Consider the following 21,098-nt stretch of genomic DNA (forward strand, 5'->3'; position numbering starts at 1 on the left):
AAACCATGTTTAATATTTTGTCCCATCCTATCAGATGTGGAACACCTACAAAAGCTTAAATGGAGCAAAAAATATAACACTTTCAATAACTTTGCATTAACCTGTGTTGAAATATTTGCAAAACTAAAAATTTGGAACTTGATGGGTTTTAAGCTTCTTAATGTTTCTAAACATTTCTTTCTTGTGAGTTAGGAATATTGTGATGACTGCTTAATCTGATAATGTTGATATACACTATGTTCTTCAGCATTTGATAGCCAAATGGGTGCTTTGGTAACTTCCTTAATAAGAGGATATCCACACTCTGTGTTTCCTTAAAAACATTCATAGTACACTTTTCTCTTCTAGCTTTTATACACTGAGTATGCACTGGTGATTTTAAAACATTAACTAACTACCAGGTTATGACAAAACTCATGCAACATGAAGCACTGTTGTGTTACAATGACATCACTGTGACTTGTAGTGCGATAGGCAACAGTGCAAAGCAATGTTCATGTAGACAGCTAGGTATAGTTTCTGCAACTATTGCTCAAACTGACTATTTAATACAAAAGTGTCAGAGACATATTAAATGAATCATAACATTTTGAAAATGAAACTTCATGAAATTACACTGAAATTTAGAGTTCATATAATGTTTATGTGAAACAAAATCTTTTAATTCTTTTCCATTCATTATAGAAAATCATTCTTCCTTCACAGACTATACAAAAACAGATGATGGGGTGGATTTGCCTCACATCTGTAGATAAAATATCTCTGATGGATACTTGTAAAAAATGAAGCCATGATTAAATATGTGAGAAGGAAAAGTATCTCTTTGGACCTAAATATCAAGAAATAAATGTAAAATAAATAATGAGAGGGAATGCTTGAATGAGGAAGGGGGTATCCACCGCGCAACCAGCATGCTGGTTTCATTTAAGAGGTTCGTAGCATAGAAGTTAACTAGTGAGATCAGAATAAACACACAGACTCAATTACATTTTTCTATGACCAGGTCCGAGATGGCTCTCCCCTCTGGCTCCTGCCTCAAGCCACCTGGTGGGGCAGCAAGGTTTATTCAGGACTAACAGGAGAGAGAGAGAGAGAGAGAGAGAGAGAGCACTCCAGGGAGTGGCCTTTTATTGGGGAACAAGAAATTCAGGGAAAAACTCCATCCAATGAAGGTCAAGGGGGGGCAGCATTACAAGGTCAGGGTCAGTGATTGGCCTCAGGGTCAATGGTCAGTCACACCCCCACTCAGACAGGCTCTTTCACCTGGAGAGGGTGGGGATTAGCTCCGACACAGTTTGGCCAGAATGCCTCACACATAATCAGGGAGGTGCCCAATGACGTGTGAGAATGGCTTCCCACATATTCTCCCTTTTTTCTCTTAAAAATCAGGCGGTGGTTCACTCTTTTGAGTTTCTGCTTTCTTGTTCTGAAGACTCTCCATCCTATAATTACAACACAAAAGAGAATTAACAGCAAAGAGAACAATCCAATAATGTACCAGGCCAAGTGTTTAAGAATATTTCCAGGGTTAAATCCATTTAACTCCTTCAATATTTGGTTAGCCAAAGAAGAAGGATCCGAAAAATCAGCTCTATTATTTTGAATGTCTTGGATATGGTGATGAAGTTCCAAAAGATCCAAGCTATTATTATTATTTTCCCAAATACCTAACAAATGGTTTTTAACCTTCTCCCAATCCCAGAGAGAAGCGTTGTACTTGGCAGCTGTAACACACACATATTTATAATTTGCGTGGCATTTAAGCCTTTCTTTAAATTTTGAAGCTGAAAGTTCACTACCTATGTCTATAACAGTCGCCTCTAAGGCGTTTAATTTAGTCTCAATCCTTTCTTCAATATTTACTTGATTACGCAGAGCCTTGGAAGTATTTTGAGCTAAATTATTAAGAAATTTTGCATGCTGAATATTTTGAGACAATGTCAGAGACGCAGAAACAGTGGATGCAATGAAAGAGACTAACGCCAAAACACCAACAATTATAATTCCAATAGCACGTTTAGGTCTTGCTAGCTGGGCATGAATTTGCTGCAAGACTTTTAAACCAGTATCAGCAAACCATGGCTCTGAAATATTAGCAGGTAATAAAACAAAAGAGGGCTGATGAAGTATCAGCACTCCTTTTCCTCCATTATACCTAGTAATACAATTGGTTAGGTTATATTTGTTACATGTGACAACATATCTGTCATCTATCCATTTAACTTTTACATTTCCAATAATTAAAACATAAGGAGATTGGCACAGGCTCGTAAGCCATAGCAAGATCCCTCCTTATAGTTCTTGCCAACAAATTTTGGTAAAGGTTTGTCTGTAAAATGTAAGAATTCTGAGGCAGCAATTAAGCGCCAAACATCCTTTTGAATACCACCCTCACTGTAAGTCAAAATATTACTAACAAATCCTGCAGGTGTCATAGCAGAATTTTTTCATAATTGTCTTTTATCAATTTTTGGAGACCAGTCTAAAATATACCCACTATCTTTGGACACCTTATGTTGTACAGGAAAAGTATTTACACAATCCATCCATCTAGGAAATGTGCCAATATCAATTGTAGAACTATTTGGACAGTGGGGTATCCATGGAGGTTTTGCAGAAATGACTGGCTTGTTATGGGAAAGTCCCATCTTAATTACTGATCTAGTATAAGGTTTTATGTCTCCATAAATAGAATAATTTGTCAGTCTAGGTCTACCAATTGCTGTCTTTTCCTTGAATGATACTTTCAGCCAGCCAGCATGTTTATCGTGGGACCAACACAAAGGTAATTGGGCACTGTAGCCAGAATAATTAAATCTAGTCACATGATTGGGAGTAATATGAGTATCTGTAAATCCTCCCATCATGAATGAGTCATTAGTAAACACTGGAATAGATTCTCCAGTCCACACAGCTAGATGTACCAGGGGTGGATCTGGGAAATATGTCCAGTAAGTGTCTATCTGGTTCCCCTTTACCTGGCAGCCCAGCAAGACTGGGGTCCTGTTCTTTCCTAGGAGTCGAATTATTCAGGCAGCCTGTGTTATTAGCTTCTTCACATCTTCCCATGAAATCAGCTTTTTGGCTGGGTCAATCTGGTTTATCTTTGTCTTTTTCCAATATCTCTTCCTTTTGGATGGGGGCTTCTCTGGGTTGATCTTCAGTCGCTTGAATCTCGGTTCTATCTCTTCCATGTCTGATTGCACGTTCAGGCACCCAGATAGGACAAAAAGCACCTTCTGGAAAAATACAAGCATGACCTCTGCCCCACATAATCACTGGATCTGGGCCTTTCCATTGACCAGTCTGTAAATCTTTCCACAAAACTCTGCCTAAAAGGCCTGTTACTGAGGGAGACATTTGCCTCTCAACCGCAGTGTGGCCTTCTATGTCACAGTTTAAAAAATTTAAAATGAACAAGGCATGATTGAGGCTATTTGGGGGAGTCATAAACCTATTCCCCCCTTTTAATTTTTGTAATTGAAGCTTAATAGATAAATGAGCTCTTTCCACAATGGCTTGATCTTGGGGGTTATAAGGAATTCCTGCTTTATGATTAATTTGAAACTCTTGGCAAAATTGTTGAAAAGAAGAGCTTACATAAGCTGGTGCATTATCTGTTTTAATCTGCATAGGGCACCCTAACACAGAAAAAGCTGCTGGGCAATGAGAAATTACATGTTGAGTATTTTCCTTAGTACGTGCTGTGGCAAAAATAAATCTGGAATATGTGTCAACTATGACATGTACATAACATTGCTTACCAAATTGAGGAATATGAGTTACATCCATTTGCCATATTTGATTTGGTTTTAATCCACAGGGATTTACCCCTGATGGTGGAGATGGAGTGTGAATAACACACTTAGGGCATTGGCTTACAATTTGACGAGCTTGTTCTCTGGTAATATTAAATTTTTTACGTAAGCTAGAAGCATTTTGATGATGTAAGGAATGGGAAGCTTGTGCACAGTCATATGAAGACATCTGTTGACAAAAAGCTACTAATTTATCAATTTTGTCATTACCTGAAACTAAAGGTCCTGGAAGATTAGTATGAGCCCGTATGTGTTCTATGAAACATGGGTATTTTCACATTAGCACTGCCTTCTGTAAATTATGAAATAATTCAAATAACTCTTGTGATGAAGTATACCCAATAACTGAAGTTTCAATATTTTTGGTAACTCCAACTGCATATAAGCTGTCAGAATAAATATTAATAGGCTCATTTGAAAAGTAATTTAAGGCACAAATCAGAGCTTGAAGCTCTGCTCTTTGGGCAGAAGTATGTGAAGTTTGCATTACCTCTGTGTGAACATGACTATAAAAACCTGCTTTACCTGAGCTTGAACCATCAGTGAACACCGATAAAGCTTCATCTATAGGACGTGCACGCACAATCTTTGGAAAAATAAGTGACGTTAATGATGCAAATTGGATAATCTTATAATGAGGGTAATGGCTATCTATCTGGCCAGGAAAATCAGCAAAAGCTATCTGCCATAAGCTAGAAGTTTGAAAAAGCCAATTAGTCTGTTGAACAGAAAATGGAATAATTATGATATCAGGCTCAGATCCACTTAATTGTAAAATCCTAGTTCTACCTTTAATTACTAATTGACCAATAGAGTCATGAAAAGGAATCAATGTTTTTTGAGGGGAGTGGGATAAATAAATCCACTCAATAACTCCTAATCTTTGCCATATGGCTCCTTTTGGGGTATGCTCAGTTGGAAATATTAATAAATACACTATTTCCTTAGGATCAACTCTAGTAAGTTGTGCATTTTTAATTGCATTTTCAACCCTTTTAAAGGCTGTTCTAGCCTTTAAGTTCAGCTGACATGGAGAGGTTGGAGAAGGATTTCCTTGTAATATCTGAAACAAAGGACTTAACTGAAAAGTAGTTAGTTTTAAGGATGGCCTCAGCCAATTAATATCTCCTAATAGCTTTTGAAAATCATTAAGGGTATGTAACTCCTTAACTCTTATCTGAAGATTTTGAGGACGGATTGTATGTCCTTGAATTATCTGACCTAAATATTGAAAGGGAGGCATCTTTTGAATTTTTTGAGGAGCAATGCATAAACCCATTGCTATAAGTGAAGCCTCTAACTGAGTAAAAATTTCTGAAAGTACCTCTGGATTAGCATGAGCCAATAATATATCATCCATAAAATGAATAATATACGCATCAGTAAAGTTATTTCTTATGGGAGCTATCGCCTGGTCTACATATTTTTGGCATAAGGTAGGACTATTACGCATTCCCTGGGAAAGTACTTTCCAGCAATATCTTTTAACAGGTTCCTTAAAATTAATTGCTGGGACAGTGAAGGCAAATTTCTCATAATCTCCAGGATGTAACCTTATAGAGAAAAAAACAATCTTTTAAATCTATTACCATCAAGCTATAGTTTAAAGGGATGGCTGTCTGGGAAGGAAGTCCTGGCTGTAATGATCCCATAGGCTGAATTGCATGATTTGTTGCCCTTAAATCCTGTAGAAATCTCCAATTTCCTGACTTTTTCTTAATAACAAAAATAGGTGTGTTCCAAGGACTGAGTGTTGGTTCTATATGACCAGCCCGAAGTTGTTCCTCAACTAACCTATGAATTATTTTAAGTTTTTCCCCTGAGATGGGCCACTGAGAAATCCATATAGGCTCCTCTGTGATCCAGGTAATTTTTTCAGCTGCTTAGGGATCGGGCAAATACTCAGGGCCCCTAGTAAAAATTTTGGCTTGGAGCATTTACTAATCTTTGTCATGGAGACTGGTTTGTAAACAGATACTCTCCCTGAAAGGTCTCCTTATCGTCTCCAGGAAAATACCTCTGATTAACTTCCTCAATTGACCTTATAGAATTTGGAGTTACTAATAACAATCCCATTTTTGCTAAAATATCCCTTCCCCATAGGTTTGCTGGTAAAGACTCTAACACATAAGGTTTAAAAACTCCTTTAAACTGTTTTTAAACTGTTTAAAGGAGTTTTTAACAGTTCCCATCAGAATCTTCCCAACAGAGATAATTTGCACTTTGAGCAGGCTGTGAAATTTGTCCAATTCCCTCTAGGTTAGCTGGTGCTACATGTAAGGGCCAATTCCTAGGCCAGAATCTACTAGAAAAGACAGAAATATCTGCACCTGTGTCGAGAATTCCTTTGAAATTTTTATGATTAATTTTAAGTTACAATAAAGGGTGCTCTTGTTGCACTAACTGAAACCAGTACACTCTGTCTGGCGGTTTAGAAACTGAATTTACTTGCGGGTGTTTATCTGAATCACAGGGCAATAAAATCAATTGGACAAATGCATCCTTTGGAATAAGCCTTAGGGCATAATTGGACCTTACAGTAACATTTAATTGTCCTTTAAAATTTGAATCTATCACTCCAGGTATTACCTCAATGGCTCCTTTTAAATTATTACGTTCCAAAATTAAACCTATAGTATTATCAGGAAGTGGCCCGAAAATCCCAGTAGGGATTTGTTTTGGCCCTGATTCAGGATTCAATTCAATTGTTGTTGAGGGTTCTAAGGAAACTGTCTGTGATTTATGTACCAGTAAAAATGGTGGGCTGTCCTGGTCAGCGCCAGTGACGTCACACTGTGTGATCCCTCCTCGAATTCCCCATATTTTTGCTTGGCCCGGGGAGGGGCCAACCGGAAGTTGTTTGTTCTCCTGCTAGGAGGAAATGAAGGCGAGAAGGCGGGCTGATCCGCGCCATTTTGATCTGCCACGTGGGGTTGAGTCCTGCAATACCTATTATCAACAGTAGATGGAGCCCTGAACTTAAAGTTACGAGTACAGCATTCTCGCACAAAATGATTATTTCTCCCGCAGAGATAGCATCTTCCGTGGGGTTTTCGTACTAATTCCTGCGGTTTTAGGGTTTCTTTCAGGGCTGCGGCTAGCGTTACTGTCTGCAAATGGGTAGAATCAATCTCAGAACAAAAGCGGATAAACTCAGAAACTGTTCCTTTTTTACGATGCGGTCTAAGAACATACTGACAATATTTATTCACATTTTCAAATGCCAATTGCTTAACAATAAACTCACACGCTGCTGGGTCTCCGATAGACCTATTTGCTGTCTGATACAATCGGGCTACAAAATCCGAATATGGCTCCCTGGCACCTTGCTTGACTCTGGTAAGAACTAAATTGGACTGGTCCTTGGAAACTATTTGTTTCCAGGCACGTTTAGCACAGTCAGTTATCTGATCATACACTACAAATTAATAATTTAACTGTCTCTCCAAATCAGCAAATTCACCCGTTCCTAAAAACATTTCTACTGGGGTCTGTAAATTTTGTTTTCTATTCTTTTCTGCTTGTTCAGTACAAAAATCAGCCCAATAAGATCACCAAAGTAAGAAATCCCCCCCACTCAAACAAGATCTGGCTAACGAAATCCAATCACTCGGTGGAAGTGGTTGTGAGGAGATGGTATCAATTAAGTTTTGTACAAAAGGTGTATTCGGACCATATGTCTCACAAGCACTTTTCAATTCCTTAATAGTCTTAAATGGAATTACAGCATGAACTCGAACTCTCTGGTCTTGGTCAATAACCTGTTCAAAAACTGGGAAAAGTTGAAAACCGCTAATGTCTTCCCCTGCCTCCTGTGCCTTCTTAATACCTCGCTGGAACGGGGTAAGAAAAGTCATTGTTAATTCAGAGTACCTGTTAAATTTTGTCCTAATAGCAGATAATGGCCGAATTCTAATAGCCTGGGCAGGCGGTGTTAAACGCAGTCTGTTAAAATTTCTCCGTAAGTCCTGAATTTAAATGTCTGATTCCTCTCCCTCAGACTGCGACTCGTGGGAAGAATCTCTGCTGTCACCATTTTGAAATTGGGCTTCTAAGCCACATGGTGTAGAAGGGCTCTGTGCCTCTCTAAGAATTTCTTCCAGATTTTCCTCTCCAGGAGGATCGTCTATCTCTTCCGGAGGACTCTCTATGACTATGGAGGTTTACTCTCTATGACCTTCCTCTCTATAATCTTTCTGCAGGCTACCTTGATCTCATTCTTGCAAGTTTAAAGTCACATTCCTAACTTTTGGTTTAGCCCTAAGAGCTTTTGTTTTTAAATGGCTCAAGGGAAAAGAAATTAACTTAGCCTCAGGCGGATTTTCTATTTGAATAGACCTAATAGCTCTCTGAATGCCTTTCAATAGATCTTCAGGGGGCCATGAACTCTGGCCTATATATTCAAAAAGACAAATTTCCAGAGCAGTCCATGTTTGCTGTATATTTTCTATGCCTCCAGGTAATTCATTAGAAAGGCAAACTTTTTGTAATTTCCTCCCTAGTTTCTCCCAAGTAAGTAAATTTGGGGATTCTTGTTCACAAAACCAAGGGCAAAATTCGCCTACAACCTTTAAGAATTGTAATAACTGAGTTTTTTTAATCTGTTTTCCTTTCTGATTAATTATGGTGTCTAGAATAGTCAGATACATCTCCTTATCCATAGAAGTTGAATTTCCCATTTTAAATAATTTAACGTCTCGTTCCTTCAGTACCTCCAGATACTTTTGTGACCCAAAATTGTCACCAATTCCTTTATCTTTATAGCGCGCTCCCTCTCAATCTAATTAAGCTAAAATGCCCCACGTTGGGTGGCAATTCCACCGCGCGACCAGCACGCTGGTTTCATGTAAGAGGTTTGTAGCATAGAAGTTAACTAGTGAAATCGAAATAAACACACAGACTCAATTACCTTTTTCTATGACCAGGACCAAGACAGCTCTCCCCTCTGGCTCCTGCCTCAAGCCACCTGGTGGAGCAGCGAGGTTTACTCAGGACTAACAGGAGAGGGAGAGAGGGAGAGAGAGAGAGAGAGAGAGAGAGAGAGAGAGAGAGAGAGAGAGAGAGAGAGCACTCCAGGGAGTGGCCTTTTATTGGAGAACAAGAAATTCAGGGAAAAATTCCATCCAATGAAGGTCGAGGAGGGCAGCATTCCAAGGTCAGGGTCAGTGATTGGCCTCAGGGTCAATGGTCAGTCACACCCCCACTCGGACAGGCTCTTGCACCTGGAGAGGGTAGGGATTAGCTCCAACACAGTTTGACCAGAGCGCCTCACACCCAATCAGGGAGGTGCCCAATCACATGCGAGAATGGCTTCCCACAGGGGTATTTACATGTTTTAAAGCATGTACTGCCAAATAATTAATTTTTAAGTAATAAAATGCAGAAGAGTAATTTTACTGTGTAAAACTCAGATAGACACCACTTTAAGCAAGTTATCAAAGTAGCATTCCTAATACTGACATTAAGCCAACCTACATTTCTCCTATTGACCACTGAGAGCACATTGAATTCAGGGCATTCCTGTCAAAAAGTTCAACCTTATTCTATCATGAGTAAACATCAGATAAACTCAAAGTTAACCCCATTATGCCAAATACTATTTTTATAAATGCCAAAAAGGAGTAAGCAAGCAGGACAGACAATGATTTGAGATTAAAGGAAACTAGCTAGACATGACAATTAAATACAAAGCACAGTCTGACACAGTGCTGAGCGCCTGTAATTTCAGTGACTTGGGAGGCAGAGGCAGGAGGATTGCAAGATTGAGGCAGTTTGGGAACGTTAGTTAGACACTGTTTCAAAATAAAAAAATAGAAGAGCCTGATAGTGTACCTTTGTGTTACAGGGCCCCTGGGTTCTATACCCAGGACTACAAATATAAATAAATAAATAAATATGCATGATGTTGCATTTGATCCTATCACAGAAAAAAATCTATAAAGGACATTGTTGTTACAACTGAACATTTTAAAATATATATTTGTGGTTTATATAATAGGACCATATCAATATTGCATTTCCTGGTTTTGATAAGTGTATTATGTTTTAGATAATGTCATTATTGTAAGGAAATTCATATGTAAGTAAATAGGAATACAAGGATATGATTTTATTCTCAAATTATTTTTAAACATTTAGTTTTTAGTTGTAGTTTAGTTTATGCTATTTTTATGTGGTGCTAAGGATTGAACCCAGTGTTTCATGCATGCCAGGCAAGCTCTCTTTCCTCTGAGCCAAAGCCTCAAATATTTCTTATATATATAATAGGAAAACTAGATATGTAGTGTAGTAAAGAAAATAATAAATATAAAAAATATAAAGTATTTTAAAAATTAAATTAAAATAAAGTATTTCAAAAAAGCACTTCAGGGTGCTTTTGTTAATCACACAAACTCCTGAGAAAATGAGCATCCACTTAATATTATCATCATCATTTACATCAGTTTAAATTAAGCCCCTCATCTCTATCAGTAGGCAAGCTTAATTGTATTTCCAGAGCTAGGATAACTGCATGCTGTTTTGCACTCTAATTGTTTTCTTTTTTTAATCAGTTCTTTTTTAGTTATACATGACAATGTGATTCATTTTGATGCAATTATACAAGCATGGAATATAATCTGTTCTAATTCCGTTTCCAGAACTTTCCCTTACTCTTTCCTCCTTCTACCTCTTCTTCCCTTCATTCTACTCTACTGATCTTTCTGTTATTCACTTATAGTTTATTAAAATTAATTTCTTGTGGATGAACAAGATGGTGAGATTCACTATGGCATATTCATATATGTACTTGGACAGTAGGTCAGACTCATTCCACTGTCTTTCCCTATCCCATCCTCCTTCTGTAGAGAATCAGATGTAACTGCGTTACTATTACTGTCCTTGATGGAGTCTGCCTGCAAACGGGATATTCTGTCAAGGTATAGATAGGTAACAGCAGACATGCTTGAAAACGAGGTGTCTGCTGTCCTTGGGAGGACTTGCCTGCAAATGGGATGTTCTGCCAAGTGGACAAGGAGGGCACTGAGAAAAATTTTATTATCTGTTCTTAACAAAAAGCAGAGCTCAACATACTCCGGGCCGAGAATAGATTAGCCATGAGAAGTGGGTCACTTCTGATTAGAAAGTAAAACTTCTGTATGCTATATGTTTAATTAGCTGAAAGACCTGATTTATTGATGTTGGAAGGCTGCCTTCTTTGTTCACAATACTATAAAAAGATTGCTTGTACGCAATAAAGGACTTTTTTTCTGCTGCTGCTTAACTTGCTCTGCTTCTTCTTTCTTTTCCCATGCTGACCTGCAAGTGAATTACTGCAACATCCTTCCTCTCTTTATTTCCCTTTGTGTGCTCCACTGATCTTTCTTCTATATTTTTCTTATTTATCCCCAATTTGTTATTTTGGATTAGCTTCTGCATATCAGAGAAAACATTCAAACTTTGACTTTTTGGGACTGACTTAGAAATGAATAATTTAAACCAAATGTGATAAAGTAAAGACTATAGCTTTTAATCTTTCATAAAAATATCAGAGTCAGATTAATTAGGTATAAAGAACTACTTTAGTAAGAAAAATCAAAGAACCCCAATGGAATAAATGACTAAAACATGAATGAATAAGCACACAAAAGGAAAACTGATTGGGGTATTAAAAAGTATCTTCAATTTTGTTTTTGGTAGTAATCACGGAAATACAAATTGAAACTACTTCCCAATCACTAGGATGCTTGAAAATAAGCCAGACAGGGTAAGTCCGAAGGGATGTGGAGAAACAGGAACCTCGGTTATTACTGGTCAGAATAAAAATTGACACAATTTGGAGAGCAACTTGACATATCAAGTCAAAGAAACACATCTGTGAAGCAACATCAGTAGAGAATTTACTTTTCTCTGTGGGAGGGGATGGGTGTAGCAATGAGGGGAATGAAATCAGAGAAAGATACTTTCTGTATCTAAAACTGATTGGTGGGTGTATGTGACTTCAGTGTATTCCTGAAGTTGTTCTCTGTAATCTTATCTACTCTTTGTATTTCATAATTAAGCAATACAAGATGTCTGTAATGTTGTCTGCATCAGTATTATCCAGGCTTCCTTGCTTAACTGATAACTGCAGACTCCGGGGTTCCTCCTGTGGGAGCTGACAAGGTGTGGATGAGAGTCCCAGGTCCCTGGTAGGATTGCAAAATGTGACATTGGTTATGGAGGGCTGCTCTGGCATTCAGAATACTGAGGAATGTGACTGGTCATCTGCACACATGGCCACTATGTTCGCTGTGCTGGCTTCACCCTTCTGACCTACATCCACTTTTTCTTTAAGTGCTTTACTTTTCTATATTCTTCATCACGAAGAGACCCAGGGTCCATATTTAAGAGTCAGTGGGTTGAAAGAAGGCCATGCCATGCTTCAGCTGTGAAGAGTCTTCATTTTGTAGCCTTCTTCTCTCTGTATTTGGACTAGTACTCTGCATATCACGTACTGTCCCTCCAGGCTGCAGAGCACCAGTAATGCAGTTTCTGAATGAAGACATGGAGAATTAGTTAGGGTACTTCTTGTCCTACTACTTTCTCTAGTCATCCTTATAAAATATAGAAGAGAATGAATAAAAGGATATCTTATTACCTCATAGAAAATGATGAACCCTTGGCAGCTGTTAACCTTTAAGCATGAAACATGAATTATGTGGTAGATATATTATGCTGCCCCTATGAAGCTCCCATGCACCATTCCCTGCAAATGTGCATTATCTCATTGCACATGGAATGAAAATTACTAATCAGGTGGCCTTAATATTGGGAGATTTTTTTTTTTACTTTCCAGCAGATCCCAGTGTAATCTTACAAGCCTATGAAGCAGAAAAGAAGATCAGAAAACCAAGATGGATCCAACAAGGTAATGCTGACTTGATGATGGAGGGAACTACATATGAAGAAAAGGCAGACCTCAATCTAATAACCACAAGGAACTGAATGTATTCAAACACATGAATGACCTTGGAAGCTGCTTCTTCCACAGTGCCATCAGAAAGGAAAACAACTTGATTTTAGTCCTATGAAGCCTTAAGGAAAGTACCCAGCCATATCCTGCTGGAGCTCTCATCTGCTTGAAATCAAAGGTCAAATAAGGGTGAAGTTTTTGTTTTTGTTTTTTTTTTTTTCATTTTTATTTGTTCTTTTTAGATATACATGACAGTAGAGGGTATTTGACATACTATACATACATAGAGTATAACGTTCTAGTTAGGATCCCATTCCTGTCCTTTTACATGTTGTGGAGGTTCACTGGAGGTATATTCATAGATGCATTAGGAAAGTTATGTCAGATTAATTCTATTGTCTTACCTATTCCCCTTTGTCTGATCCAATAAACTTATATTCCTGCTGCCCACTGATTGTTGGTTAGCTTGCACTTTTTTATAGGCAGCTCCCAGCACAAACGGAGCCATGAGGGAATCAGAGAACAGATTTCAAGTCATCACTCTCCACAACTGCACCAATTTGCAGTCCCCTCAACAATGTATGAGTGAACCCTTTTCCCCACATCCTTGCTGACATTTATAGTTACTTATATTCTTGATAATTGCCATTCTTCTTGGAGTACAGTGGAGTCTCAGTATAGTTCTGATTTGCATTTCTCTAATAGCTAAAGATGTTGAACTTTTTTTAATATATTTTTGTTGACCATATCTCTTCTGTGAAGTGCCTGTTAAGTTATTTTGCCCATTTTTTTTCTTTCTTTTAAATTTCCATTTGTTATATATGACAGCAGAATGCATTTCAATTCACTTGTAGAATACAATTTTTCTATCTGGTTGTACATAAATTAGAGTCACAGCATTCATGTCTTCATACATGTACTTAGGGTAATGATGTCCATCTCATTCCACTGTCTTTCCTACATGGAGGCCTTCTCCCTCCCCCTCCCTCCCCTTTACCCTATCTAGAGTTCATCTAATTTTTCCATGCCTCTCCCCAACCACATTATGGATCAGCATCCTTAAATCAGAGAAAACATTCAGCATTTGTTTTTTGGGGTTGGCTAACTTCTCTTAGCATTATATTCTCTAACTCCATCCATTTACCTGCAAATGCCATGATTTTATTCCCTTTTAATGAATAATATTCCATGTGTATGCATACCACATTTCTTTATCCATTCATTTACTGAAGGGCATGTAGGTTGGTTCCATAATTTAGCTATTGTGAATTGTGCTGCTATAAACATTAATGTGGCTGTGTCCCTGTAGTATGCTGATTTTAAGTCTTTTGGATATAGACTGAGGACTGGGTTAGCTGGGTCAAATGGTGGTTCCATTCCCAGTTTTCCAAGGATTCTTCATATTGCTTTCCATACAGGCTGCACCAATTTGCAGTCCTATCAGCAATGTATGAATGTGACTTTTTCCCCACATCCTTGCCAACACTTATTGTTGTTTGTATTCTTTTTTTAAGTAGTAATAATGTTATTAGTCACTATATTATTACAAATAACTGATATTTTAATAGTACAAATATCTGATTTTTTTCAATTTTGAAAAAGCACAATTTATTTGGTTTTTTTTCTTTTGTTGCTTATACTTCAAATGTCATATCTAAGAATTAATTGCTTAATCCAAAAGGAAGATTTTCCTGTTTTATTCTGAGTTTTTAAAAGTTTAATTCCTTATATATTACAACAGAATGCATTACAATTCATATTACACATATATGGCACAATTTTTCATATCTCTGGTTGTACACAATGTAGATTCACATCCTTTGTGTCTTCATACATGTACTTAAGGTAATAATGTGCATCTCATCCCACTGTCTTTCCTGCCCCTATTCCCCATCTGTTCCACTCCCTTCCCCTTTCCCTTTTGTCCTTTCCAGAGTTCATTTAATCCTCCCATCCCCCTCACCCCTGCAGAATATTATGAATCAGCATCCTTAAATCAGAGAAATCATTCGGCATTTGTTTTTTGGTGATTATCTAACTTCACTTAGCATTATATTCTCCAGCTCCATCCATTTATCTGCAAACGCCTTGGTTTTATTCTCTTTTAATGCTGAATAAATTCCATTGTATATATAGCACATTTTCTTTATCCATTCATCTACTGAAGGGCATGTAGGTTGGGTCCATAGTTTAGCTATTGTGAATTGTGCTGCTATAAACATTGATGTGGCTGTGTCCTTGTAGTATGCTGGTTTGAAGACTTCTGGGTATAAACCGAGGAAGTGGGATAGCTATGTCAAATGGTGGTTCCATTCCCAGTTTTTCAAGGATTCTCTGCACTGCTCTCCATATTGGCAGCACCAATTTGCAGTCCCACCAACAATGTATGAGTGTGCCTTTACCCCCACATCCTCACCAACACTTATTGTTGTTTGTAGTCTTAACAGCTCCCATTCTGACTGCAGTGAGATGAAATCTTAGAGTAGTTTTGATTTGCATTTCTCTAATTGCTAGAGATGTTGAGCATTTTTTCATATATTTGTTGACTGATTGTATATTCTCTTCTGAGAAGTATCTGTTCAGGTACTTGTCCCATTTATTGATTGGGTTATTTGTTTCTTTGGTGTTAAGATTTTTGAAATGAAGGAAACAATAAATCAAATAAAAAATAGAAAGCATCATCAACAGACTAGATCACTTTTGTGCATTTATTAATTGGGTCATTATTATTATTATTACTATTATTATTTTAGTGGTAAAGTTTTTTGAATTCTTTCTATATCCTTGAGATTAATGCTCTGTCTGAGGCATACATGGCAAAAATTCTCTCCCATTCTGTAGGCACTCTCTTCACATTCTTGATTGTTTCCTTGCTGTGAAGAAGCTTTTTAGTTTCATACCATCCCATTTATTGATTTTTTAAAATATTTTAGTTGTAGGTGGATAGTATATCTTTATTTTATTTATTTTTATGTGGTGCTAAGGATTGAACTCAGTGTCTCTCATAGGCTAGGTAAGCTCTCTGCCAATGAGCTACAGTCCTAGCCCCCATTTATTGATTCTTGATTTTATTTCTTGTGCTTCTTCTTGAGAAAGTCAGTTTCTGAGCCAGTACGATGGAAAGTTGGGACTCCTTTTTAATAGGCACAGTGTATCTGGTCTAATATTTAGTTCCTTGATGAGCTTTGAATTGAGTTTTGTGCAGGGTAAAAGATAGGGGTTGAATTTCTTTCTGCTACACATGGATGTATAACCAATGTGATCCTGCAATCTATATACGTGGAAAAATGAGAATTCATACCCTATTTGAATCAAATGTAAGATATGTCAAAATCATTGTATTGTCTTGAGCAACTAATAAAAAAAACAAATAAATAAAATAAAGATGTTGTGTCCAGTTATAACTAAAAAATAAATATTAAAAAAATAAATAAATGGATAAAACCGACAAAATTCTTCTTAATGGTAAATATCAGTGGTAAATATAGTAACTACATTGTATATTATTTTGTTTTTTATAATAAGATAAAAAATGGGCTTTTCCAGAGCAAGTTGCCAAAACCAATGAGAGCAGCCAGGGCAGGCAGAAATCAGATTAAATGTTTCAAAATTTCAAATATTAATTTTTCTTATAAGTGGTTTCTCTTTTAAGCTGTTATACTTATTTATCTAGAAGATATTGTTAGGCTTTATTTGTGAAACTGTTGTGAGTTATGTAATTTTAATTTTAATTTTTTAATTTTTTTTAGAGAAAGAGAAGAGAGAGAATTTTTTGAATATTTATTTTTCAGTTTTTGGTGGACTAATTTTTATTTTCTAAGCAATTATTCCATGGCACTTCTGTTAAAATAGAGAATTTCTTAAGTTGGGAGGCCAAGTTTGATGTAGAACTTCTGCAAATTAAAAAAAAAAAACAGATAAAAGAAGAAGAGCAAGCAGAAAAAATAAATTAAGTGGTATGATACTCCCATACCTTTTTTTTTTCTGTTACCCTCAAATATTTTGGTATCCTTTCTTGTGCAGCAAGAGGATCATTTGAACAGATTTTTATAAGACAATAATATTCATAGGTATCTAGGACAAAAAGAGAAAATATATCAACATGAAGTTTTTTTTAAGTATAATTTATAATTAATTTTTCTCCTGTACTAAGGATTTATTCCAGTGAACTTCTATCACTGAGTCATGTCCCCAGCGTTTTTCATTTTTTAATTTGACATGGGGTCTCACTAAGATGACAAGGCCTGGCTTGATTGCAATCCTTCTGCCTCAGTCTCCCAAGTAATTGGGATTGCAGGCATGTTTCACTGTGCCTGGTTATGAGGAATTTTTATGTCTGATTTCTGATATTAATATTACAACTAACAGATTTTGAAATACAGGGATATTTACATTTTATATATAAGCAATCTCACTTTTCTAGAACTCTATATAGACTAGGTTTATCACTTGTTCCTTTTTAATGTGAATATATTTCATATACATCCTAGCTACTAATTGAGTTCACAAATTTATTGAAATTTGTAGGAAGATAGATTTTCAGACTTGTTTTCCTGAATTTTTATATTTTTTTCAATGTTCATAGGGAAGGTGAATGAATACTATGCCATTTGAGTTAATCATACTTATATCTTTTAGGGAAACAGCTATTTGAAACAGATCATAATCTTGACACATCTGATATCCAGTTCTTGGAGGATGGTGAGATAATATCAGAATTCCACATGTGTATAATCTTGTCTTTAATTTTAAACCACAAAGGTCAGAGTGATAATTCAATGTAAATTTTTCCTCCCAAGACTGATAAAAAAATTCATTTTGAAGCAAAAACTCTTAACAGTTGATCAGTTAAAATATTTGAACTGAATGTTTAATTCTACAACAATGTACTATTTGAACATTTTATGATAACTTAAACAATCTCTAGATAGGAACAGATAGACATCTATGGTGACAAGAAAACAGGTGACTCAGATGACTTGTTTCCCCAAAATATCTAGTATCACAAGTCTATGGGAATGATTTTCCATAGTCTCTCATGGAGCTTGGAAAAACCTCAGATATAGAACTCCTAGTATTTCCTCTCTTGCTGCCTCTTCATATCCAGTAAGTTACCAAAACATACCTATTGATTTTGCCTCTGAAATGTCTTCTCATCACTTTCCTTCTCTTACTTGAAGGTTTTATCATTTTCACTTGGACTTTTGTAGTAGCCTCTGAAACTGTATCCCCAAATCTGTTCCTCCTTCTAATGTCCTTATCTGTTTTATGGTTGCTGCCTTTGAGATGGCATTTCTAAAACCTATATTTAATCATAAACCTCTCTTTTGAAATTCTTTCTTGGTTTCCATTAGTTTGAAAAAAAGGTTGAGTTATGCTGTCCTCAGTCTGACCCTTATGTTTTATCTGTTGGTATTTTTCCTAAAAAATCTTGCCTTCCAGTTTGACATATTCAAGGTCTTACTCTTATTCTTGCTTTTGTATACATTTCTACCAACAATTACTTTCACCTGACCTTTTCTTCTTGGTGTATTCAAATATATCACAAAGATATTTTAGATTTCATTTGCTCTGTGAAACCCTACAGAGACAGTTATTCTTTGACTAGGGCTTAGCATTTCCTATTTTTCTTTCTGATCTACTCATAGGCATGAAACAACACTTGTTTTCTTTATATTCTCATTACAGTGAAGGGCAGTAAGTAAATCTGATTGGGAAGGAAGATTACAATGTGTGGGGATTCAGTGGAGCTATACTATCCTTTATTTATCTAATAAATAAAGTGAAGAGTGAGATGTTTAATGGGGAACCTGGCTATTGCTTACTGTAGGGCTCAGACACATGGAATCTTGAGAAGTCTATTGATTACAAGGAGAACTGGTGGAGAGAAAAGGTCAAGTTCCATCTGTCAATTAATTAGCAAGTATGAGAGATTTCTGGAATAAATCTTATTGATAGTTAACTTACTATAACCAGAGCAACATATCTTCAGTATATAACATGCCACATTATAAATATGTATTCTATGATGATCCCTTAACAACAACAATAACAACAGATTTTTGAACTGTGACCTGGAACAATGAAATTGCTCTTAAAGTGTTAAGAGTTTCTACTGACAAAGAAAGGTGTCATTTGCACTAGTAGTTTGGGATTTCATAAGTGACACCTCCCATATACACTGAGAAGCTTCTGTCTGGTACTCCAGTGAGTTCTATGTTTGATTTTTGAGTATAAAGCTGAGAGGGAATTTTGTTTTGCTTTTTGCAGCTGGAAACAATGTGGAGGTGGATGAGTCTTTGTTCCAGGAAATGGATGACTTGGAGATGGAGGATGATGAAGATGATCCAGATTACAATCCCGCTGACCCAGGGAGTGACTCAGCAGACTAATGGACTGTCTCCATCTGCAGAGAAGTTGACTGCCACAGCAACTGTGGCTATGCTGAGAGGGTTTTGATTTTCCTTTCTTTTTTTCTAAGAAAAAAAATAATTTTCAGGAGAATATTTTTCTTTTTTTTTTAATTTTTTATTGTGGGTTGTTCAAAACATTACAAATTTCTTGACATATCATATTCCACACTTTGATTCAAGTGGGTTATGAACTCCCACCTTCACCCCATACACAGATTGCAGAATCACATCAGTTACACATCCATTGATTTACATATTGCCATACTAGTGTCTGTTGTGCTCCGCTGACTTTCCCATCCTCCACCCTCCCCCCTCCCCACCTCTCCCCTCCCCTCCCCTCCTCTCTCTCTACCCCCTCCACTGTATAACCCTGGGGGTCTCCTTCCATTACCATGCAATTTCCCTTCTCTCTCCCTTTCCCTCCCACCTCTCATCCCTGTTAAATGTTAATCTTCTTCTCCTGCACTTCATCCCTACTCTGATCTTAGTTACTCTCCTTATATCAAAGAAGACATTTGGCATTTGTTTTTTAGGGATTGACTAGCTTCACTTAGCATAATCTGCTCTAATGCCATCCATTTCCCTGTAAATTCTATGATTTTGTCATTTTTTAATGCAGAGTAATACTCCATTGTGTATAAATGCCACATTTTTTGTATCCATTCGTCTATTGAAGGGCATCTAGGTTGGTTCCACAGTCTTGCTATTGTGAACTGTGCTGCTATGAACATCGATGTAGCAGTGTCCCTGTAGCATGCTCTTTTTAGGTCTTTAGGGAATATACCAAGAAGGGGAATAGCTGGGTCAAATGGTGGCTCCATTCCCAGCTTTCCAAGAAATCTCCATACTGCTTTCAAATTGGCTGCACCAATCTGCAGTCCCACCAGCAATGTACAAGTGTACCCTTTTCCCCACATCCTCGCCAGCACTTGTTGTTGTTTGACTTCATAATGGCTGCCAATCTTACTGGAGTGAGATGGTATCTTAGGGTGGTTTTGATTTGCATTTCTCTGACAGCTAGAGATGTTGAGCATTTTTTCATGTACTTGTTGATTGACTGTATGTCCTCCTCTGAGAAGTGTCTGTTCAGGTCCTTGGCCCATTTGTTGATTGGGTTGTTTGTTCTCTTATTGTCTAATTTTTTGAGTTCTTTGTATACTCTGGATATTAGGGCTCTATCTGAAGTGTGAGGAGTAAAGATTTGTTCCCAGGGTGTAGGCTCCCTATTTACTTCTCTTATTGTTTCTTTTGATGAGAAAAAACTTTTTAGTTTGAGTAAGTCCCATTTGTTGATTCTAGTTATTAACTTTTGTGCTATGGGTGTCCTATTGAGGAATTTGGAGCCCGACTCCACTGACTGTAGATCGTAGCCAACTTTTTCTTCTATCAGACGGCGTGTCTCTGATTTGATATCAAGCTCCTTGATCCATTTTGAATTCACTTTTGTGCATGGCGAGAGAAAGGGATTCAGTTTCATTTTGTTGCATATGGATTTCCAGTTTTCCCAGCACCATTTGTTGAAGATGCTATCCTTCCTCCATTGCATGCTTTTAGCTCCTTTATCAAATATAAGATAGTTGTAGTTTTGTGGATTGGTTTCTGTGTCCTCTATTCTGTACCATTGGTCCACCCGCCTGTTTTGGTACCAGTACCATGCTGTTTTTGTTACTATTGCTCTGTAGTATAGTTTCAAGTCTGGTATCGCTATACCGCCTGATTCACACTTCCTGCTTAGCATTGTTTTTGCTATTCTGGGTCTTTTATTTTTCCATATGAATTTCATGATTGCTTTCTCTATTTCTACAAGAAATGCCGTTGGGATTTTGATTGGCATTGCATTAAACCTATAGAGAAGTTTGGGTAATATCGCCATTTTGATGATGTTAGTTCTGCCTATCCATGAACAGGGTATATTTTTCCATCTTCTAAGATCTT

At 37.0% G+C, this 21,098-nt stretch overlaps 1 pseudogene; it reads left to right on the forward strand.

The window, feature by feature from the left end:
* Positions 1-11,538: 11,538 nt before the first annotated feature.
* On the forward strand, positions 11,539-19,142 carry LOC124080518 (RWD domain-containing protein 1-like; annotated as a pseudogene).
* The last annotated feature ends 1,956 nt before the right edge of the window (positions 19,143-21,098 follow it).

Source organism: Marmota monax, unplaced genomic scaffold (genome assembly GCF_021218885.2).
Source record: "Marmota monax isolate L192 unplaced genomic scaffold, Marmota_monax_Labrador192_F-V1.1 WCK01_AAM20220418_F8-fsc00174, whole genome shotgun sequence".
Taxonomy (NCBI): domain Eukaryota; kingdom Metazoa; phylum Chordata; class Mammalia; order Rodentia; family Sciuridae; genus Marmota; species Marmota monax.